This window comes from Sapajus apella, unplaced genomic scaffold, assembly GCF_009761245.1.
Source record: "Sapajus apella isolate SASKATOON/1434 unplaced genomic scaffold, GSC_monkey_1.0 scaffold64, whole genome shotgun sequence".
Lineage (NCBI taxonomy): Eukaryota > Metazoa > Chordata > Mammalia > Primates > Cebidae > Sapajus > Sapajus apella.
The window spans coordinates 6,274,068-6,298,828 of NW_022437004.1; the positions used below are offsets into that span (position 1 = coordinate 6,274,068).

The 24,761-nt window shown below is 39.6% G+C and overlaps 1 pseudogene; it reads right to left on the minus strand.

Annotated features, from left to right (window-relative positions):
- Positions 1–1,424: 1,424 nt before the first annotated feature.
- Positions 1,425–24,761, minus strand: part of LOC116530026 — a 49,769-nt pseudogene continuing 26,432 nt past the window's right edge.

The following is a 24,761-nucleotide window of genomic DNA, read 5'->3' on the forward strand; positions in this document are numbered from 1 at the left end:
TGTCCTGGGATTGACAGTGGCAAGGGCTGGCTAACATCAATTAGCCAAGAAATTTTGTCTACTTTCTTTAGGAATTCTTCTGCGGTGGCTGCTTCTGGTGGTCATTAACATATTACACAAAAATCTTCACACTTGGAGCCTACTCTCTTGTGCCTTTACACATGCCTCTGTCTCCAATCCTCAAGCCCCTGGTCAGCCCCTAATGGTCAGGCCATTGACTACTGCCAGAGTCTGTATATATTCTTGCCTCAGGCCGTTTCTCCTTCCACTCCTGATGTTAAGGAAGAGGAGCACGTTCCTTCTCTGTTTCTCTTTGGCATCTGCCCTCCCGCAGGGAATACATGCATTCTGTGCTTCTCCTCTACACCGAATTGTACAGGGATAGGCCCAGGGTCACCCAGGTTTGCCTGCAAGTGGGTGGGCCAGCCTGTACAGTTCTGCTGCTAAACTACATCCTCCAAACTACCCTTTATCATAATTAAAGTGGTATTTTGATCTTGAATTGACTCTTGCATCCTTCTCTTAATTAGTTCCAAGCTCTGGAAATGTTACTGATTATGCAATCTGAAACCCCAACAGAAACTATCAAAGCTGGAATTTTGGCAAACAAATAGGCAGTATTTCTCTACTTTAAAATTTCTCCAGAGATGCAGGCATTTTCCCGGGTTTAGGGAATTATAGGAGTATTTGATCTTATGGTGGACACAGGAGCCTGAAGAGGTGTGAAAAAACATTGACAGAAAGTTATGAACGACCACAGGGTCTGAACAACGTGGGGTAGATGCATTCTGGTTGCCTCATCTCCTTGGCCCTCTGTAGGACTCCTTTCTAGGAGGCTGATGTGATGAGAGCCAAGACCAGCCTCCTGCAGCAATACAGATTCTTCTTTGAACTGATGGTTCATTTGGACCATGTCATGGAGAGAACTTTGGAAGGATCAGTGTGAAAATATTTTTTCTAACTCCTTTTGAAAGACCAAGTATTTTTCTTTGTATGCGTTTTTGCTGAATGTTACAGCAAGATGCTTTCTACACATTTAATTTTACACAAATATTGAATGTCTGTTGTATTTGAGATGTTGACTATATAGCATATATGTACTATATAGACTATATATGTACATATACATATACACACATATTACATATATACAAACAGTATATATATAACATATATAGTGTGTGACAGAAGGAAATAAGCAGTTACGTTTCTCACATTTCTTAAAAGTATTTTTTCATAACTACATGTCAGTATAGAATAACTAACTTTTCCTTTTCAAAGCAATGTTGAAATACTTTTGCTCAAGTGAGTAAATTATTAGGAAGTTCACACATAAGTGTGGGAACTAGAATACTCAATTTCACCTCACATGTAAGTGTCTTGTGTTTTTGTTCTAAGTAAAAAAACCAAAATGCATTTGATGTTCACTCTGAATTTTCATGGTAGCAACTGTTGTCCACATCTGGGTTTCCAGTGGCCACACCTGGGGCATCACAACACTGAAAACAGATGTATGGGCTCCTTGAGAAGCGGAAGCAAGTGTCAGATTCAATCAGAGAGGCAATGAGAATGTCACAGGGCGAAGCCTGTGTTTAATCACAAGGTGTCAACCTGGATCAAAGGATCCCACAGACTGATCGAGGCACAGATCAGTAGTTGAGAAAAGGACAAGGGCATAAGGAGATAATAGATGGAGATAGGAGATTGGAGAGCAGATAGAGAGCAAGCCAGTGTGCCTTGGCTTGTTGGTGTGTTTTGAGGATCGGGCTGCTTTGAATGAGCGCAACGCCACTATTATTCCTCTCACCCTACTGCACTGCCCAACATTTGACACCTGTAGCCTGAATGCTTTCATAGAAGGCCTAATACCATAGCAGTTAAAAAGCCTGAGCTTTGGAATCAGGAAAGCCTGGGTTCAAGTCCCGCTCCATTATTTACTACCATGTGACCATGAACAATTACCTTAACTCTTGACTTTTAGATTCTTTATCTGTAAAATTGAGCTAATAAAGGATTGTTTCTGATAGGAAGGGGTGGTGGGAATAATTATATGAGATAAGAGATTGTAAAGTTCTTAGCACAATGCGTGGCACCTAGTGACTCCCAGTAAAAGTTAGCCAATATGATTAACCTCGAGTTCTCTAACTGAACTCTGGAAAGACCTAAAGACGTGTAGAAGTGCCTTCCTCACCCTTCATCTTCACCAGAGCCATTCCATTTTTATCTACTTATATATTTTTCTTTTATGACGATATTGCTTGAATCAAGACTTATACTTTGTAGAACTAATCTTTAAGGCTGAGAACAGTGGCTCATGCCTATAATCCCAGCACTTTGGGAGGCTGAGGCATGAGGGTTGCTTGAGGCCAGGAGTTGAAGACCAGCCTGGGCAACACTATGAGACCCTGACTCTACAAAAATACAAAAAAGATTAGCCAGGCATGGTGGTGTGCAACTATAATTTTAGCTACTCAGAAGGCTAGGGTAGGAGGATTGCTTGAGCCCAAGAGTTCAAGGTTGCAGTGAGCCATGATCATGCCACTGCACTCCAGCCTGGGCAAGAATAAAATTCTGTCTCTAAGAAAAAAAAAAGAAAAAAATTATATATCTTCAAAACCATGATCTATATCACCCATGTAAGTCTTAAAATGGGCAGTTCAGGCTGGGCATGGTGGCTTATGCCTGTAATCCGAGCACGTTGGGAGGCCAAGGTGGACAGATCATGAGGTCAGGAGATGGAGACCATCCTGGCCAACATGGTGAAACCGTTTCTACTAAAAATACAAAAAATTAGCTGGGCCTGGTGGCGTGCGCCTGTAGTCTCAGTTACTCAGGAGGCTGAGGCAGGAGAATCACTTGAACCCAGGATGTGGAGGCTGAAGTGAGCTGAGACTGTGCCACTGCACTCCAGCCTGGGTGACAGTGAGACTCTGGCTCAGAAAAAAAGGCAATTCGCAATTCCAAGTACTTGCCCAGGATGCTTTACTAGAAAATTCCTTCCAGATTGGTAGATACCCTCTGGGTACAGTGTTCCATGGACTATGAAACCACTTGAGATACCATCATTCTGCTTACACTGTAATATCTTATCCACAAGGAGACAATGGAAAAATTTTGTCAACTTCTCTAATTAGGAAACATTGGATCCTTAGCATTTCCTCAGTCTATCAGTCTGGTTGATAAAAAAGAAAGTCTATTGTTTTTCTTTGGTGTCATTGTTTCCAATGCAGCTTCCCAGTTCACTGATGATCAATGCTGGCATCCATTATTGATAGGTTCTTAGATTGCTAACATAGACTTTCTTCTTTTAGATAAAGAAATTTTTACATAAATCTTGGATTAATGGCATTCATGATAAAGCTGTTTCCTGAATACAAAGCCCAATACCATGGGAATTCATACAATTCAAATAAAGCAAATAGGAGAGTAAGTGTAAGAAAAGCTTTGATTTCTATAATTTTATGCCCAAGAAGTTTAACCGAGAGAGAAGTTAAAACTATATCTTTCTAGCATTAGTTAATAGTTAAATAGTTTTCTTAAGAAAACAACAAAGCTAGATGCACCATCATTTTAAAAGGCTGATGCATCTTTTCACGCACTGAGTATTCTTAATGTAGAAGAAGGTCCCACGTGGGCTTTCTGATTATTCTATGTTTGAACAATGCCATGAAAATTGGTCTGGGATTGAATTTCTTATGCTTCCACCTCCCTTTACTGATCAGTAGTATATTAACCACCAGTACAGGGATAAAATTTATACTTGCATCTTGCAGTTTTAAAAGAGTACATTGTTTTGGTACAAGGCTTATGGCATGCGAAAGCAACAAAAGTGAATTTTATAACTATAGAAGGGCAGAGGTCTGGAAAAGTAAACAAAAGTATTATATTTATTTGACAATAATTAAAAGGTTTTTTGAAAAGCAGAAATATGTTTTTGAGATATAGAGAAATTTAGAAATCTTAATCTAGAAATTGAATAAATAAAATCTTCACTAGAGTTTTTATATTTGATCAGAGAATAGGATATATTGGTAATCGAATACCACGTGTACATTATAAATAAGGTATTCTAGAAAGTAAGTCTTCAAAGCACTGAAAGCACTGAACAATGATAATATTCTTGAAATAAAATAGAATGCAATGTCACCATTTAAAAATTATGAATTACTACATGAGTCCCAGGGTCATATATGAAATCCTATAATAATTATATAGTACTGGATTAAAAAGGGAGATGTTCAGATTACAGGCATTTCTTACTAATAGAACAATGGATGGTAGAATTTACTGCATTTGACAGCATCTAGCAGCCCATCACCACAGCTTGGAGTTTAAATTGCTTCAAAATCTGGTTCTTTTCTCTAACTCTACATTCAGTAAATATTTTTGAGCTTGTATTACTATCATAGTTATAAAATACTTTAGAATTGTTCTGTGCTTTACCTTCATGAATCTGATTAAAGTATTTTTCTGGTTAAATAGTATTATAAATAACTTATTATTTAAATATTTCCCTTAGGCAATCTGTATAAATTACCTTTATTAAGGCCATTAAATGACATGTAGACAAAAAGCAATATTTATTATCATTGAGCATTTGCAATTTTAATTTACAAACTATCTTTCTATCCATTTATTCTGATGATCTGCTGTGATTCTTTTTTTTTTTTTTTTTTTTTTTTTTTTTTTTGAGACGGAGTTTCGCTCTTGTTACCCAGGCTGGAGTGCAATGGCACGATCTCGGCTCACCGCAACCTCCGCCTCCTGGGTTCAGGCAATTCTCCTGCCTCAGCCTCCTGAGTAGCTGGGATTACAGGCACACGCCACCATGCCCAGCTAATTTTTTGTATTTTTAGTAGAGACGGGGTTTCACCATGTTGACCAGGATGGTCTCGATCTCTTGACCTCGTGATCCACCCGCCTCGGCCTCCCAAAGTGCTGGGATTACAGGCTTGAGCCACCGCGCCCGGCCTGATCTGCTGTGATTCTTAAAGAGGGTTAGGAGGTTGAAGAGCCCTGTATCAGATCTCTCCTGGTTTACCTAACGTACATCTGGATCAGATACATGCTCCGTTGAACTACATGCATGCCCAATGGCTCCCAGCAACATCCAACGGCTCAACCCCTCCCTTATTCCCTGTCAACCACAGCCCCTCTTGGGGTTAAAACCTTTTAAACAGGGCCATCTGTTCTCCACTTTGACAAACTGAGCAAAATGACTCAGCAATTCACTCTTCCAGTTTTGTTTTGTTTTGTTTTTACATTCTTCATGATGTGTTTATTTTGCATTGCATGCCTGTATCAAAATATCTCATGTATCCCATAAATATGTATACCCACCATGTACCACAAAAAAATTTCTTTTTAGTTTTCTCTTAAATTGTATTTTGGTCTGTGGTGTATATGTGCACAACCTGCATCCTGCAGGATTGTTACATAGGTACATACATGCCATAGTGGTTTGCTGTCTCCATCCCCCACCCTCCTCTTCGTTGCCTACATCAGGCATTTCTCCCAGTGTTATCCCTCCCCCTCCTCCCTGCTCCCTGCTGTCCCTCCCCTACTGTCACCACCACCCCCACACCTAGCCCAATGAGTGTTGTTCTCTTCCCTGTGCCCAAGTGTTCTCATTGTTCATCATCCGCCTATGAGAGAAAATATGCTGTGTTTGGTTTTCTGTTCTTGTGTCAGTTTGCTGAGAATGATGGTTTCTAGATTCATCCATGTCTCAACAAAGGACATGAACTCATCATTTTTATGGCTGCATAGTATTCCATGGTGTATATGTGCCACATTTTCTTTGTCCAGTCTATCATTGATGGACATTTGGGTTGGTTCCAGGTCTTTGCTTTCATAAACAGCACCAAAACAAACATACGTGTGCATGTGTCTTTATAATAGAGTGATTTATAATCCTTTGGGTATATACCTAGTAATGGGATTGCTGGGTCAAATGGAATTTCTATTTCTAGATCCTTGAGGAATCACCACACTGTCTTCCACAGTGGTTGGACTAATTTACACTCCCACCAACAGTGTAAAAGTGTTCCTATTTCTCCGCATCCTCTCCAGCATTTGTTGTCTCCAGATTTTTTAATATCACCATTCTAACCAGCATGAGATGGTATCTCAATGTGGTTTTGATTTGCATTTCTCTAATGACCAGTGATGATGAGCATTTTTTCATATGTTTGTTGGCCAAATATATGTCTTCTTTTGAAAAGTGTCTGTTCATATCCTTCACGCACTTTTGAATGGGTTTGTTGTTTTTTTCTTGTAAATCTGCTTTAGTTCTTTGTAGATTCTGGATATTAGCCCTTTGTTGGATGTGTAGATTGCAAAAATTTTTTCCCATTCTGTTGGTTGCCAGTTCACTCTAATGATTGTTTCTTTTGCTGTGCAGAAGCTCTTAAGGTTAATTAGATCCCATTTGTCTATTTTGGCTTTTGTTGCCGTTGCTTTTGGTGTTTTAGTCATGAAGTCCTTGCCTATGCCTATGACCCGGATGGTGTTGCCTAGGTTTTCTTCTAGGGGTTTTATGGTATTAGTTCTAATGTTTAAATCTTTAATCCATCTGGAGTTAATTTTTGTATAAGGTGTGAGGAAGGGGTCCAGTTTCAGCTTCCTGCATTTGGCTAGCTAGTTTTCCCAACACCATTATTAAGCAGGGAACCCTTTCCCCATGCTTGTTTTTGTCCGGTTTGTCAAAGATCGGATGGTTGTAGATATGTGGCATTGCCTCCAAGGCCTCTGTTCTGTTCCATTGGTCTATATCTCTTTTTTGGTACCAGTATCATGCTGTTTTGATTACTGTAGACTTGTAGTATAGTTTGAAGTCAGATAGTATGATGCCTCCAGCTTTGTTCTTTTTGCTTATGATCGTCTTGTCTATGTGGGCTGTCTTTCGGTTCCATATGAAGTTTAAGGTGGTTTTTTCCAGTTCTGTGAAGAAGGTCATTTGTAGCTTGACTATCCCCATCAAGCTACCTATGACTTTCTTCACAGAACTGGAAAAAAACTCTTTTGACTTCATATGGAACCAAAAGAGAGCCCACAAAGTTGCTTATCGGCTTAAGGAGGTTTTGGGTTGAGACAATGGGGGTCTTCTAAATATACAATCATGTTGTCTGCATATAGGGACAATTTGACTTCTTCTTTTCCTAATTGAATACACTTTATTTCTTTTTCTTGCCTAATTACTCTGGCTAGAACTTCCAATACTATATCAAATAGGAGTGGTAAGAGAAAGCATCCTTGTCTAGTGCCAGTTTTTAAAGGGAATGCTTCTAGTTTTTGCCCATTTAGTATGATATTGGCTGTGGGTTTGTCATAAATAGCTTTTATTATTTTGAGATACATTCCATCGATACCTAGTTTATTGAGAGTTTTTAGCATAAAGAGCTGTTGAATTTTGTCGAGCACCTTCTCTGCATCTATTCAGATAATCATGTGGTTTTTGTCTTTGGTTCTGTTCATGTGGTGGATTACATTTATAGATCTGCATATGTTGAACCAGTCTTGCATCCCTGGGATGAAGCCTACTTGATTGTGGTGGATAAGCTTTTTGAGGTGCTGTTGGATTCAGTTTGCCAGTATTTTATTGAAGATTTTTGCATCAATGTTCATCATGGATATTGGCCTGTAGTTTTCTTTTTTTGTTGAGTCTCTGCCAGGTTTTGGCATCAGGATAATACCAAATGATTTGATCTTTTGTCTCTGATCGCCTTTCTTCTTCTTGATCAATTCAGCTGTTGAAACTCATGTATGCCTTGTGAAATTCTCATGCTGTGTTTTTCAGCTCCATCAAGTCATTTATATTCTTCTCTAAGCTGGTTATTCTAGTTAGCATTTCATCTAACCTTTTTTCAAGGTTTTTAGTTTCTTTGAATTGGGTTAGAACATGGTCTTTTAACTCAGAGAAGTTTGTTATTACCCACCTTCTGAAGCCTGCTTCTGTCAATTCATCAAACTCATTTTCTGTCTTGTTTTGTTCCCTTGATGGTGAAAAGTCATGATCCCTTGGAGGGGAAGTGCTGTTCTGGTCTTTGAAGGTTTCATCCTTTTTGCACTGTTTTTTTCCCATCTTCATGGATTTATCTCCCTTTGATCTTTGAAATTGGTGATTTTGGGAGAAATCTCTGAGTGGAAGTCCTTTCTGTTGCAGTTGGAGCTATATCTTTTTTGGCCTGCAGAGGCGCTGCTGGGCTGCCTCAGATTCAGTCAGGTTGCTGGGTGGGTGGTCTTCCCCTGGGGTTTGTTTGCAGGTGAAATTAGCCCCACCTTCCCAAGGGCGTCTCTCCTTCCCTGAGCTCGATTGTCCTGGTTGGGGTCATACTGGTGTATTCACTGCCAAGCTCTCTGGTGCCAGCTTCAGTTTGAATTTTGTGGGGGGTGGGGCCTGCCAGACCTTATGACCTGTTTCCCTGCTTTCAACTCTGCCTCTTTCTGTGGGACGGTTGTTAGTCCCACTGGCATTAGTCCAAACTTCCACCCAGGTCCAGGCGACGACTTGCGGCACCAGGCGGGAGCTGTAGCTCAGATTTGCATCAACAACCCACAGTGCCCCTCAGTCTGGCGGGGCTCTCATGGACCGTAGGTTTCAGGAAGGATGAGGTAAGCACAGGATCCGAATCAGAACACCAAGGGAGTGAAGTCCCCCGACCCTCCAAGCTGGCTTCATGTTCCAGGTGGGGATGTGCCCCGCCCTGTCTTGGTTCATTCTCCCTGGGCAGCTCTCGCCCTGCTCTGGCTCCTTCCCTGGGCTCTTTTCAGAGTCCTTCCAGTCCCCCCAAAAGGAACTCAGCACCTCACTTGGAATCGTGAAGTCCTCTAGCCCTCTGCGTCTCATTTACTGGGAGCTGCATTCCGGTGTTGCCTCCTCTTGGCCATCTTGGCGTCGCCTTCTTCCAGTTTTTTTTTTTTTTTTGAGTCAGAACAGGATAAGGGAAGAGATGAAAACACCCAATTCAATTCCAGGAACTTGCTGAACAATACATCATTTGCTCAGTCACTCAATTGGGAAGAAAGATTAGAACTGAAGACCTGTTATGCCCTCAGATGCATTGCTTATCCAAAAATGTATCTAAAATGATTTAGAAATCTAGTATTTCAATCAGTGTTGGTTTCACAGGTGTGCAACCTGTGCAATCACACAGCGTCCACACTCAGAAGAGCCCTGCACTTGGTTGAATGCTCTGCTATCTCCATCTTGAAATTCTTAGTAATTTTACCTTTGAACTTACGTTTTGTAAGTGATGTTTAACGGGACAGTGGCATGAGCAGAGAAGACACGAGTGCCCTCCAGTCTTTGTTACCAAATCTCTGCATATGGCTCTCCAGATTTGCTCCATGAACACAGAATTCCACTACAATGCCTGGAAATTTAGTGGACACAAAGGAAGTACATGATTAGCATGTATGTCCACAACTAAGTACGCACTGACAGTCCTGAGAGGCCATGTTTTCCATTCAAACTGGAGCCTGTTTTGATTGCAGAGAGAAAGCAAAGGCATCTTTAAAAAATTATCAAAGGAATCATGTCATATTCACTCTTGCTCATGTTGCTTCCCTGTATCAGCCAACCACTTACACTGAAAATGATGCCATATAAGGAAAGGGAAAGATAACAGCTCTTAGTTCCTTTCCCTTTCAGTTCTTCCTTACTCATCAGCAAGCTGAAGATAGTGCTGAGAGAAACATGTGCAACCAAGAAGTGAAATAAAAACAGTTGACTTAGTTTTGTGCAGTGTTTCTACTATTCTAGTAAGAACAAAACACATGTGTGTGTATAAGCTACAATATACAAATTGTGTAATTTTGGTGATTCTGCATGAGTTAAGTACTCTGATATTTTCATTTAAAACTGGCATTGCACAATACAAAGACAAATATTAGAAATTCATGGTAATAGTTTTAAGTTTAAATTTTTCTTTATTCAGAACAACATTAAATAGCAAATAAAAATATCATTGCAAGTCCAGGAAGATCTCAAAGAAAGGAAAAAACTTCATGTTTTAGCGCTTTTTGAAAACAGCTTTACTGAGATATAATTCACATATCATACAATTTACTCACTTAAAACACACAATTCAATGGCTTTTAGTACATTCACAGGTAGGTATAGCCATCATCACAATCAATTTAGGAATATTTTCATCACCTCAGAAAGAAACATTGATAAATTAGCCAGATATAGTGGTGCGTGCCTGCAGTCCTAACTACTTGGGAGGCTGAGAGGGGAGAATTCCTTGAGCTGATCTTGAGCTCCTGGGCTGAAATGATCCTCTCACCATGGACTCCCAGAGTGCTGGGATTACAGATATGAGTCACTGTCCCTGGCCCAGCATGTTTTCAAGGTTCATCCCTGTTATAGCATGTAACAATATTTAACTCATTTTTTATGGCTGAATAATATTCCCTTGCACAGTTATGCCATGTGTTATTCATCTATTGGTCAGTTGGTGGACATTTGAGTTGTTTCTACTTTTTAATTATTATAAATAATGCAATTTGCCAGAGGAAATTAAGATATTTAATTAAAAATTATTTTTTACAAAAGAGAAAAAGATTATTGTTTAGTGCAGTACTTTTTCTTTTTTCTAGAGGTGAGGTGTCACTATGTTGCTCAAACTGCAGGGCAGTAACTGTTCACAGGCATGACTGCAGCAAACTAGGCTTGGAACTCCTGCCCTCAAGCAATCCTCCCTCCTCAGCCTCTCTGATAGCTGAGACTATAGGTGTGTGCTACTGTGCCCAGCTCTTCACTGGTTAATTTTGAAGAAATTAGAATATTTAAAAAAACCTGCTTAAGCCAGGCATGGTGGTTCATGCCTATAATCCCAACACTTTAGGAGACTGAGGCGGGAGGATTGCTTGAGCCCAGGAGTTCAAGACCAGCCTGGGCAGCATAGTGAAACACTGTCAAAAAAAGAAAAAATTAGCTGGGCATGGTGGTGCTTGACTGTGGTCCCAGCTACTCGGGAGGCTGAAACAAGGGGATTGCTTGAGCCTGAGGAATCGAGGCTGCACTTCAGCCTGGTGATTGAACCACTGTACTCCAGCCTAGGTAACAAAACAAGACACTGTCTCCCAAAACAAGCAAAAAATCTACTTAGCATGAAAACACTTCAATACAGAGAGTACGGGTAGACCTGAACAGGGAGTTCTCCATGGAAAAATATGCTCCAACCTCTGGGATTTGGGAGCAGTACAGTCAATTACAACAAAATACCGACTCCTGAGGCCTGATAAACATGAGTACCTTTTCCCTGAAATAAGCAGAAAACAATAGACATGCTAGTAAGGACCAAGGAAAACCAGCCTCTGAAGCTGCCAGGTACCTCTGTCTATTGAAGACAGAGGAGAAACAATTTAATATTTGGTGAAAGCCATTATAGTGACTTTATTTGATTTTTGTCTCGCTATTGTGACTAGTGCTTGCCATTGAAATAAATCACAGTTGGTTGGTGAATGGTCCAAATGAAAAGAAAACTAGGATATCAGTCTGAATCAAAAAGTACCTCTATGACTTAAGAGTGAGGCAAGCCTGGAGGATCCTTCAATATTTCAAAATTAGACAGAGTGAGTGGGGACTGAGGAAGGATGGTTTTCAGGACACCAATAAGTAGGATTCCTGGTTCCCTGCCATTATAGAAGTGGGAAAGAATAAAAAATCTTATGAGAAAGAAACATATAACAAACAACCTACATAGTTTGTTTTGTTTGTTAACTCTTTTATGGATATATGTAGACTAACTTTAATGAAAAAGCATAGGCAAAAATAAATGCTATAAAAAGAAATGTTGAGGCCAAGGCAGGTAGATCATGAGGTCAAGAGATCGAGACCATCCTGGCCAACATGGTGAACCCCATCTCTACTAAAAATACAAAAATTAGCTGAGTGTGGTGGTGTGCACCTGTAGTCCCAACTACTTGGGAGGCTGAGGCAGGAGAATCGCTTGAACTCTGGAGGTGGAGGTTGCAGTGAGCTGAGATTGTGTCACTGCACTCCAGCCTGGCAACAGATTAAGATTCTGCCTCAAAAAAAAAAAAAAAAAAAAAAAGAAAAGAAATATTGTTCATCTAATTGCTGATTCATCATCTAATTATATTGTGAAGCTGCTCTATGATAGCACATATAGGAAAAAGATATGGTCCTTTGTTTTCAAGGAGCTCACACTAAAAGGAAGCAGGTAAATCAACATATATACAAATCACAGTATGAACAGTGAAACGTGCAAATATGAACAAAGTGAATCCCAGAGGAAGGAGTTTCTAATTTGGGCACTAATGGGACTAAAGTTTAGAATATTTGGACTGGTCTTTGATGGATTAAAATGAGGTCACCATGTGAACAAAGAAAGGAAGTTTATTCTAGCAGAGGGAGTAACATAGCAGAAGATCCAGGATTATGAAAGAACATGTTTTGGGCCAGGCACAGCAGCACACGCCTGTAATCCCAGCACTTAGGGAGGCTGAGGCAGGTGGATCATTTGAGCCTAGAAGTTTGAGACCAGCCTGGGCAACATGACAAAACCCTGTCTCTACAAAAAATGCAAAAAGTAGCAGGGTGCTGTGCCTTGCCACTGTGGTTCCAGCTACTCTGGAGGCTGAGGCAGGAGGATCACTTGATCTGGGGAGGTCGAGGCTGCAATGAGCTGAGATCGCTCCTCTGCACTCCAACCTGGGTGACAGAGTGAACTCTGTTTAAAAATTAAAAAAAAAAAAAACAGAAAACAAACAAACAAAAAGAAAGAGCATGTTTTGTTTGGGGAATGTCACTGGACTAGGGGGCTGGAGAGTGAGGTGCAGAGCAGGGGAATGCAGGAGACAGCAGCCCAGGAGAGGAGGGCTCCAACCTCAAGCTACCGCCCAGGAATGTTCTCTTTGTCCTGTGGAATTTGAGGTGTTTAAGAAATGGCCCTGTGTGGCAGTTCTCGCCTGTATTCCCAGCACTCTGGGAGGCTGAGGTAGGTGGGTGGATCACTTGAATCCAGGAGTTCGAGACCAATCTGGTCAATAAGGTGAAACTAAAAATTAAACTCTACTAAAAATTAGCCAGACATGGTGGTGGGCACCTGTAATCCCAGCTACTTGGGAGGCTGAAGTGGGAGGATCTCTTGAACCCAGGAGGTGGAGATTGCAGTAAGCTGAGACCGCTCTGCACTCCAGCTTCTAAAAAGAGAGAGAGAGAGAGAGAGAGAGAGAGAGAGAGAGAGAGAGAGAGAGAGAGAGAGAGAGAAATGATATGAACAGGTGTAACTTGGGGCTGCAGGAAGGAAGAATCTTTTAAGGGAAATAAAGAGAACTGAGGCTCAGAGACCAATAGGAGAAAAGGCAAGAAATGGCAGGTTAGGCTATTGGCCATGGCAAGGGAAAAGAAGAAAGATCTGAGACGTATTTCAAAGTATAATAAAAAAAGATTTAAGGATCAGCTGAAGGTAAGTTGGGCCTACCTAAAAGTCCTCACCTGTAAGAGAAGTTTACAACCAGTTGAGAAGGCAAGACAACCACACACACACACACACACACACACACACACACACACACACGTGCACGCACAAATCCCCGAAAAGAAACAATAGCCTAGGCAGTAATGACAAGTCATTTTGTACATGATAGACTTTGTTTTTTTTAAACAGTCTCACTCTGTCGTCCATGCTGCAGTGCAAGTGCAGCAGCGTGATCTCGCCTCACTGCAACCTCAGCCGCCCGGGGTTCAAGTGATTCTTGTGCCTCAGACTACAGGTGCCTGCCACTACACTCAACTAATTTTTGTATTTTTAGTAGAGATGGGGTTTCACCATGTTGGCCAGGCTGGTCTCAAACTCCTGATCTCAGGTGATCTGCCTATCTCGGCCTCCCAAAATGCTGGGATTACAGGCATGAGGCGCCGCACCCAGGCCCATGATAGACACTTAATGCTTGGTGGATGAATAAATGAATAATACAATTGACAAATGCTATAAGAGTTCAAAATAACACAGTGGCACCCTATGAAGTGCAATGTTTATGAGAAAAGGCTTTGGAATCAGGCCTTTTTACAAGTCTGGCACAATTACTTAGCCGCAGGAAGAACTTGAGGTTACTTAAACTTACTAAGCTTCATTTTCCTCATTTGCAAAGTGGGCAGAATAATTACTCCTTCGAAGTGTAGACGTGAAGATAATAAAAGTATTGTATGAATAGGGCCTAGCACATAGTACATGAGCAACAAATGATACATATTACGTTTATGATGGCTTGGGGATGGCCCAGGAAGACTTCTCTAAGAAGGTGGAATCTTTTGAACCTAAACAGGTTTCTGTAGGAAGGGTACTTCTCTTGTTGGCAATGAAAGCACAAGACATTCATTATAATTACGAGGATTAATATGAGCAAAATTGAAAGTAAAACAAGGCAAATTCATAAACTGATTTCTCTGTGCTTCTTTTCTGTACCCCATAACATTATGTACATATTGGGTTTTTAAGGGCTAATTCCTTCACTCCTTGAAAGCAAGAAATGTGTCATTCATGGCTGGAGTTGTACTCAGTAACTGACACAGTGTACACTTAAACATGATGCTGAATGAATAGAGGAATAGACAGAGATGGACACTTCATGTGACATTGTCACTGATATACACTATCAGAAGGATATCTTTTTTTTCTCCTGTGAAGTAGCTATTTTTATTTGAGTCACAGCTGGAGGATGGTTTTAGATCCTTGGCAACAAAAGGGCAGCAGCTTGATTCTTTTGTGGCCTAGAACTTTAAATAATAAACTATCTTCAAAAGGAAATTAAAATGCATTGAAAAGATACAAATTTATAACTTCATAACTAGTTATTAATAAATTCCAGAACAGATCTTTGAGCAATTCTTCACAGTAGCACAAGAACATGTTGCAAGCAAATGCAATCTTCCAACGCTTTCTGGAAATAACTTTAATTTGTATGAGAAATATTGTTTTAAAATTACTTTTTGCTCCCTATAACTTCACTATTTATCCTTAACAGTCTGGATGAAAATTGTAGCCTTATTTTTCACACAACTAAAAATGTAGATTATCTAGAATATACTTTTAAAAGTGTTATGGATGCTGGGCGCAGTGGCTCACACCTGTAATACCAGCACTTTGGGAGGCCGAGTTGGGTGGGTCATATGAGGTCAGGAGTTTGAGACCAGGCTGACCAACATAGTGAAACTCCATCTCTACTAAAATACAAAAAAATTAGCTGGGCGTGGTGGTGGGCACCTGTAATCTCAGCTACTTGGGAGGCTGAGGCCAGGGAATTGCTTGAACCCAGGAGGTGGAGGTTGCAGTGAGCTGAGATCGTGCCACTGCACCCCAGCCTGGGCAACAGAAAGAGTGAGACTCTCTCTCAAAAAAAAATTTTATGGATAATGGAGATACAGGCTTCTCTTTCTCTCTCCTCACATCTTTGTAATCTGTAATTATAAAAATGTAGATTTCTTCCTTCTCTTGTTTCCATTCTTTTTAATTATCCAGTCAGTATTCCATATTAGTATATTGAAAGCTCCTCACCGTTTTTATAGCGGCATAGTATTCCACTTGTGAATATACCATTGTTTATTTAACCATTTCTTTCTAAATAAGTGGTTCTCAATGAGAGATTTGGGAGGTTTTGTCCCTGACAGGGGACATTTGGCATTGTCTACAATCATTTTGGTCTGGGGGGTAAGTGCTGCTGGCATCTAGTAGCTAGATGCCAGGGATGCTACTAAATATGCTACAATGCACAGGACAGTCCCGTAACAAAGAATTATCTGATCTAAAATGTCAGTTAGCACTGAGATTGGGAAATCCTGCTATGGATGGACATTTGGGCTATTTCCAATCTCAGTGGCTATACAAACAATGCCACAATAAATGACCCTGTAAATGTGTCATTTTTCTGTAAATGCAAATCTATTTTTTAGAATAAATTGCCAGAAGTGAGAGTGCTGGGTCGAAGAATATGTGCAATTGAAATGCCCTCCAAAGGGATGTGGATTCTGTAGTCCCAACAGTAGTTTATTTCTTTTTCTTTTTTTCTTTTTTTTGAGACGGAGTCTCAAGGCTGGAGTGCAATGGCATGATCTCAGTTCGCTGCAAACTCTGCCTCCTGGGTTCAAGCAATTTTCCTGCCTCAGCTTCCAGAGTAGCTGGGATTACAGGCAGGTGCCCTCATGCTTCACTAATTTTTTTTTGTATTTTTAGTAGACATGGGATTTTACCCTGTTCGCCAGAATGGTCTCAATCTCCTGACCTTGTGATCTGCTCACCTGGGCCTCCCAAAGTGCTGGGATTACAGGCGTGAGCCACCACACCCGGCCAGTAGTTTATTTATTTCTATAATCTCATGAACAAAGTGTGTTGCTACACTTGTTTTTTCACAATCTGAGAAGTGCAGGATGTTATTTCAGTTAGTCTTAATTTGCAAGTACCTTATGATAATGTTTTTTTTATGGTGAAGGGCCATTTGAATTTCATTTTCTATTGCCTTAGTGTGAGATTAAGACAGTTGTCTGAACACTGGGTTGGGTTTTCAGAGAGACTGTAGCTATAGCCAGGGTTTAAACAGAGTAAAGGAATCTGCACTTTTATCAAGGTGCCTGAAGATACAAAACTCAGGAAGTCTAGTCCAAGCCAATGTATTAGACGGTAGGGAGACAGGACAAGCCCCAGGTTCAAAAGGCCAGAAGGGGATTGGAGCCTGAGTAAAGGAGCCTAGAGTCCAGAATCTGCCTGGGGAGTCAGACTGGAATAAAAAATATATTGAGGCAAAAGCTAATTATGTGAGATGACTAACATAGCAGCAGCTGGCTTAGAAGGAACAATGGCTGGATGGATTCCTTTCTCCTCGAAGAATTTTGTTCTTTCTGCTATTATAGTATTTAAGTTGTATTGTGATTGTCATGCACAGTGCCTGCATGACACTTTTATTAGAGGCAGAAACGAGAAGGGAGGGAAGGATTTCTGTTTGCTTCTGATATTATTCTTTATCTTTTTTTGGGGGGGTGGAATTTTGCTCTTTCGCCCAGGCTGAAGTGAAGTGGCCGATCTTGGCTCACTGCATCCTCTGCCTTTCAGGTTCAAGCCATTCTCCTGCCTCAGCTTCCCTAGTAGCTGGGATTATAGACGCCTGCCACCACGCCTGGCTAATTTTTGTATTTTTGGTAGAGATGGGGTTTCACCATATTGGCCAGATTGGTCTCAAACTCCTGACCTCAGGTGATCCACTCCCTTTGGCCTCCCAAAGTGCTAAGATTACAGGTGTGAGGCACCGTACCCGGCCCTTATTCTTTATCTTCTTATCCCTTTTCTGATACTAATCTTGAAGTTCTGCCTTAGCCATCCTCTATTAATCTCTATTTGCACTATAAGTAATTGGTTTTTTGCTCCAGGTAACATTCTCCATCACCGCCTCCAAATATACTAATTAACTGTGACAATTAAAGTGTTTATATTCTTTAATTGAAATTAATAAATATACTTGGCTGATGATTTGTGTCTTAGTGACCTAAGACTTAGGGTATGAGGAAAGTCCTGCTCTTGTTAAAAAACAAAACAAACCAAAAACCCATGTTATTATTACCGGTAGAGGGTCTTAACTGCAGGCTGTCCAGGTTCTTGGCATTTTGAACAAAGAATTGGGCAAAACGCAGAGCAAAGCAAGAAAAGAATGAAGACACGAAAGCAGAGGTTTATTGAAAGTGAAAGTACACTCCGCAGTGTAGGAGCCCTCCCAGCAGTGGCTCAAGGGCCCTGGATACAGATTCTTCCCCAGACCAAATATCCGCTAGAGGTTTCCCATTGGCCACTTGGTGTTCACCACGTGTAAAAGAAGTGGTGGTCCACAATGAGTTTGATTGGTTGCTGATAGCAGCCAATCAGAGGCTGAAGTTACAAAGGTCACACTCCTATGCAAACATCTGATTGATTGTGGAAAGCAATCAATCAGAGGCTAAAGTGAAGTCACAAAGTTGCACTTCTGTGCAAATGAAGCCTTGGCCCATTTGTGATGCCTAGTGAAATATACTCAATTCAGTTATACAGATACCCTTGTCTTATGAAATTCTAGAAACATTAGTCTCCCGCTTTACTTTTCCTGATTACTTGATAAAACCCCTGAGACAGGGTCTTGCTTTGTCACCCAGGCTGGAGTGCAGTGGCTCAAACATGGCTCACTGCAGCCTCCACCTCCAGGGCTCAAGCGATCCTCTCACCTCAGTCCCACAAGCAGCTATGACTACGCACCACCACGCCTAGCTAATTTTTTGTATTTTTGTAGAGATGGGGCCCCACTATGTTGCCCAAGCTGATCTTGAACTCCTGAGCTCAAGCAATCCTCCCACCTCGGCCTCCCAAAGTGCTGGAATTACAGGCATGAGGCACTGCACAGAACCAATACTATCTATTTTCATAGCATTTAAAAAATTGTATTACCAGCCTTTGTTCAACAGGTTTTTATGAGTGTAATTATCTATTTTATAAATTATTTTTATTGTATTTTAAATTGGATGTTTCTTGATGACTTAGCAAGAAATTCATTATTCCCAACAGTAAAAACCTATTAACATTAAATTATAAAATTTAGTATTTCCAGAATATTTCTTGCAGACACCAATCCCATCAATGTTTCAACCCAATTTAACAGGCATCTTGTGAAAAATTGGTATAGAAAATCAGAATGTTGCTCAACGCCTAATTATCATAAATTAAAGCATTTATTGTCTTCTATGTTCTTAGTACTGTATTTAGTTATAGGACAGTTCAAAGTTGAGTAATACATATTTTCTACCTCCCAGGACTCACAGATTAATAATAGAAATATGCAAAATATACAACTAATGATAATATGAGCCAGACTGTGGTGTATTTCTTTTCCCTTTTTTAAAGCCCCAATTGTGATTATAAACAAATGCTAAATTAATACAAGGGTTGAATCAGAAGTGGTCTTACCAAACTGGTGACATTTGCTCTAGGCCTTAAAGGATGAATGGGATATAAAAAGATGAGATGGAGGGCAAGGCCCTTCCAGGCAGATGGAAGAACATGAAAAAGTCTTTGAGTAGTCATTAAAAATGTGGCCTAGTCATTTGAGGTGCCCGAAGTGCAAAGTGGAAGTGGGGCAGAAAATGACAGATGAATAATCAATATTGGAACATAGGGAGAGTGGGTGTTGTTAGTGAAAGAGAAGGAGGAAATAAGTGATTGATAGGTTATAAATAATATGGAAGTAGATGAACTGGTTTAGGAAAAAGACTGAGGAACTGGTGTTATGGTTGTTAAAGATTCAGCAGAGGAAAAGAAATTAGCAAATATGCAGGTGAAAAATTTTAAAGTATTCAGGTTTGAAGATTCATATTATTTTATTGTATCTCTTGGTGTTCTTCCTCACTTTAGAGATACATCTTGATAATGAGTTTATTCATTTCTTCTTCTTTATGGTGATATTTTATAATTAGTCATATTTAAAACTTAAAAAAAATTAATAGGTCTCCTCTAGAGAATCCCATTCTGTTTTCACTTCTGGTTTCATGGAGCTATTTATCAGTAATCTCAAAAACAGGTATTAGAAAAGAAAATATTCATGAGAACACATGGACACAGGGAGGGGAGCACTACACACTGGGGTCAGTTGGGGGGAGATAGGGGAGGCACGGTGGAGGTGGGGAGTTGGGGAGAGATAGCAAGGGGAGAGATGTCAGATGTAGGTGATAGGGAGGAAGGCAGCAAATCACACTGCCACGTGTGTACCTATGCAACAATCTTGCATGTTCTTCACATGTACCCCAAAACCTAAAATGCAATAAAATAAATAAATGGGAAAAAAAAAGAAAAAATATTCACAAATAGATTTAATCCCACTCCTACTATTTTCTACTTCCAATTTAAATGAGCCATTGATGTCACATTCTTTCTTCCTTTTATAAGAACTACAATTGCGAAGTGCATAACAATGTTTCCATCAATGACAAACCACATATAGAACGGTGCCCATAAGATTATAACAGAGGCTTTTTTTCCTCTTCTTTCCCCACATTTGGACCTTCAGAATGAAGGAGGTTTTTATACTGTATTTTTACTGTACCTTCTCTGTGTTTAGAGATCTTTAGGTACATGAATACTGCTGTGTTACAATTACTACAATATTCAATACAGTAACATGCTGTAAAGGTTTGTAGCCTAGGAGCAATTGGCTATACCATCTAGCCTAGGAGTGTAGTAGGCTATACCATCTAGGTTTGTGTAAGTGCACTCTATGATGCTCACACAAGGACAAAATCACCTAACAATGCCTTTCTCAGACTGTACCCTGTTGTTAAGCAACATATGGCTGTGTTTTATATGGGAGATGGATACCAAAATGTGATTCTCTATGTCTACTATGAGTAATTTTTATTTTTTGCTTTGTACTTTTTATATTTTTCCAGAAATAACATCAATACTTTGTAATCATAAAAATATATTTTAGGAATAACTATTGGCTTGTACAATTTTTCTTGCTTTTGTGAAAATACAGAGGAAAAATTAATATTCTATTACAATGAAAATGGTATATGTTAACAAAGGAATTGTTTTACAGAAACTCCTTAAAAATAAAAAGAAAATCAAGGCCAAAGCAAAAGTCGTGTCATGACTTAAACACTTTTCCCCCTAGGATTCAAAATCTATTAATTTTAACAGTGGGGCTACTGTTTGTAAGAGCACCAAATATTCTGAATGGATAGAAGCCTCCAGCTGTAAGCTGATGAACTTTTGTGGTCTCAAAGCATTTGAGGGTTTCTACCCTTAAAATACCATTTCTCATGTTACAGCAGTTGAGAGTGTGCAAAATGTATAGAACAGATTGTGTTTCACTCTGTTTATTTGCTTGGCTTGTTGAAGTTAGATTAATACTGTGGGAATCCTTACTCCATTCAGAACTCTGAATACATACTTATGGTATTTATATATCTAGAGTTTAAGTGATCACTCTTGCCCACCATCTGTACATGGATAATTTTTATCCTGAGAGTTATGTATGGTTCCAATGTATTGTTTTGACATTATACACTATAGTTGATTCAAACAGAAGTAAATACCACAACAGTTGGTACTCTAAAACAAAATTCAGACCAGTAATTTTCACAATTTTGTGGAATCTAATATGCCTATTACCCACACTGAGTCCACGGCAGAATCAAAGTGAAAACTTGGAAAAGTAAGAATGAGATCTGTATACAAATTTTCATCCCTTACTTGACAAAAAATTCTCAGTAAAATCAGTTGAGACGACAGAGTTCAATTTAGGAAAGTTGTATAGAGCTAGTGTTCCCCAAACTTCTCAACTATGGCTGTTGACCGATATTTATGGCTTCTCTTTTCATTTATATTTTATTTCTTTTCAATCACAGTATAACATAACTTGTTTAATTTTTTTCAAAGGCTAAAGATTCAAAAACAAAACAATTTGAAAGCAAAAAACTTACTGCGAGTGTAGATACTACCTACAAAATATGAGAATAAGATGCGGAGATCTTTATGGATTATAACCTTTTAGATGATGATGATGATGATAATTATTTGAGACAAGGTCTCACTCTGTTGCCCAGGGTGGAGTGCTGTGTCAGGATCTTGGCTCACTGCAACCTCTACCTCCCGAATTTGAGTGATTCTCCTGCCTCAGCCTCCCAAGTAGCTGGGACTACAGGGATGTGCTACCATTCCTGGCTAGTTTTTGTATAGATTGACACAAAAGCAACTGTGGTTTTTGCAATTTTAAAAGTTATTTAATTTTTTTGGTAAAGACGAGGTTTCACCATGTCGGCCAGGCTGTTCTCAAACTCCTGACCTCAAATGATCTGCCCACCTTGGCCACCCAAAGTGCTGGGCTTACAGGTGTGAGCCACTGCACCTGGCCCCTTCTAGAAATTTTAATAGTAGCCAAGGCATGATCGGAACCAAACCATCTAATTCCAGCTACAAAGAGTTGTTTGAAAACTTGTTTTTAAAAGTTTGAATAGTCTGTCCATAATCTTAACACTTCCCACCAGCTTAAAAAAAAGAAAAAAGCAGAGGATAGCACATGGATTATACAAAAGGATAAAAGAATTATTATTATTATTTTTATTTTTGAGACAGAGTCTTGCTCTGTCACCCAGGCTAGAGTGCAGTGTCGTGATCTCAGCTCACCGCAACCTCTACCTTTAGGGTTCAAGCGATTCTCATGCCTCGGCCCCCTGAGTAGCTGGGAATACAGGTGTGTGCCATCACAACCAGTTAATTTTTGTATTTTTAGTAGAGTTGGGGTTTCACCATGTTGGCCAGGCTGGTCTTGAATTGATCTGCTGGTCTCAGCCTCCCAAAGTGCTGGGATTACAAGCTTAAGCCACAGTGCGCAGTCAAAAGTATTATTTTAAACATAACTGATGTTACTTATTTACAAATTTTTATGTATTTCTAAATTTCAATATATTTAAAGTTTCTGTTGACTAATTTAATCAAAGCCTGTCTAAAGTTGAAGAGAGAAAAGATTCTGATAAGTTCTGTATTGATTAATTCCTAACCTTAGTTGTAATGTATATTGACCTAACTCTAACATTATCTAAAACTATTAGGTCAACCTAATATTAAGATAATATTATTAACCAAATACTAGGTCAATATTATCATAATGATCTAATTCTGAATGTTCATACCCACATGGTTGACTCTAATAATTGTTCAATATGTCTGTAGTTCATCAAGGAGTTTGTCTTGTTCTAACAACAAAAAGAAAATAGAAAACAGTGGGCATATTCAATCATCAAAGAATCTAATAACAGAGAAAAATGTAATTTACATTTCTTGAATGCCACTATATATCAGACATTATGCTAGGCATTTTACATGAATTTCTGATTTAATCTTCCCAATGATCCTATAAGTAATGTATTATTTTCCTATTTTACAGATGAAGAAAATGAGACTGGAAGGTGGAAAGTGGAATGTAGATGACACTGAGCTCTTCTTTGAGATGAAAACCCAAATGAATGAGGATAAATCAGAGGAAGCTATTATAAGGCAGGGAGGTTGAGCAAAAATGTGTCACATGAGTTTCAGCACGAACAAAAGCAAGGTAATATTTATTTAAAATGTATTTAGAGGATAATGGTAAGTCATTATTAACTACTCCTCTAAAATAGTAATCTTCAATGGTTACAGCCAATATGCCAATAAAATATTGGGCATTACCAAAAATTAAATGGAAAATTAAATTGAAAACACTGTCCTTCCCTTGAATAAACTATGATATATCCACATCTAAAATATTCTACCCCATTCTGCCTGTTTCATCTCTAGAAATGAATAATGGAACCAGCCAGGCATGGTGGCTCACACCCACAGTCCCAGCACTTTAGGAGGCAAAAGTGAAAAGATGGCTTGAGCCCGGGAGTTTGAGACCAACCTGGGCAACATAGTGAGACCTGTTCCAAAAAATAAATAAATAAATAATTTAAAAATAAATTTATTTAAAAATAAATAAATAAATAATTTAATTAGCTAGATGAGGCATGCATCTATGGTTCCAGCTACTCTGGAGGCTGAAAGTCAAAGCCACAGTGAGCCATGATCATGCCACTGCACTTCAGCCTTGGCGACAGAGCAAGACCCCATCTCAAGTAATAATAACAATAATAGTAATAATGGAACCAAGGAAGGCTCAAATGAAATTGATTTTTTATGGAAAAGTGTCACTGAAATGTTTTAGGCTAAGAATAGTGTCTTTCATTTGCAGATCACTCTTCATGATATGCTTGTCTAAACCCTGGAGTATGGTGACAAGAAAGATGAACCTGCTCACTCAGACTCTTATTCAGTAATTCATATAACAAACTTTAATCACTATACAGACACTAGAAATCAAAGATGACAAAGGTACCTTTTAGACACTTCCTGTCTAGACATCCCTGCCATTTTACTCTGATTTGGGCTATAAATCTAACCTGCAACAGGCTCTACCTGCCCGTGGGTTTGGCGAAATGATTCCTTATTGTTGCACTGGTTTTCTTCAGCTGCTATCCTTTTTTTTTTTTTTTTGAGACGGAGTTTCACTCTTGTTACCCAGGCTGGAGTGCAATGGCGCAATCTCTGCTCACCGCAACCTCCACCTCCCGGGTTCAGGCAATTCTTCTGCCTCAACCTCCTGAGTAGCTGGGATTACAGGCACGCGCCACCATGCCCAGCTAATGTTTTGTATTTTTGGTAAAGACAGGGTTTCACCATGTTGATCAGGATGGTCTCGATCTCTTGACCTCGTGATCCACCCGCCTTGGCCTCCCAAAGTGCTGGGATTACAGGCTTGAGCCACTGCCCCGGGCAGTTCAGCTGCTATCCTAAACCAGCCCTGGTCCTAGATCATTCTCCCATCCCTCAGAGGAAAGCTGGTTACAAAAAGTTTTATTGTCACTATTCCTCACTGCAGCTAGCCTGGCTTTATGGACAAAATGTTTGATCTATGTTACACCCTGCGATCAAAGTCCTTATGTCAACTTCAAATCCTTGCAGAAAAGAAAGTGGCAGAACCATCTCTATTCGTAGACCTCAATTTTTATGTAGAGTAAATTATTTTAATCAGGCCTTAGTGCAGATCATAGCACATGAAGACTATAAATCTACGTACATTTTCTAAAATATTTATTTGATAAAATATTTTCAATTTAATTTATCATTTAGAAAGAAAAAGCACAGCTTGCTGCCAGTCCTCTCATTTAATTTTCCATAAACACACTCTTTGAGGCTGAAGCAAAT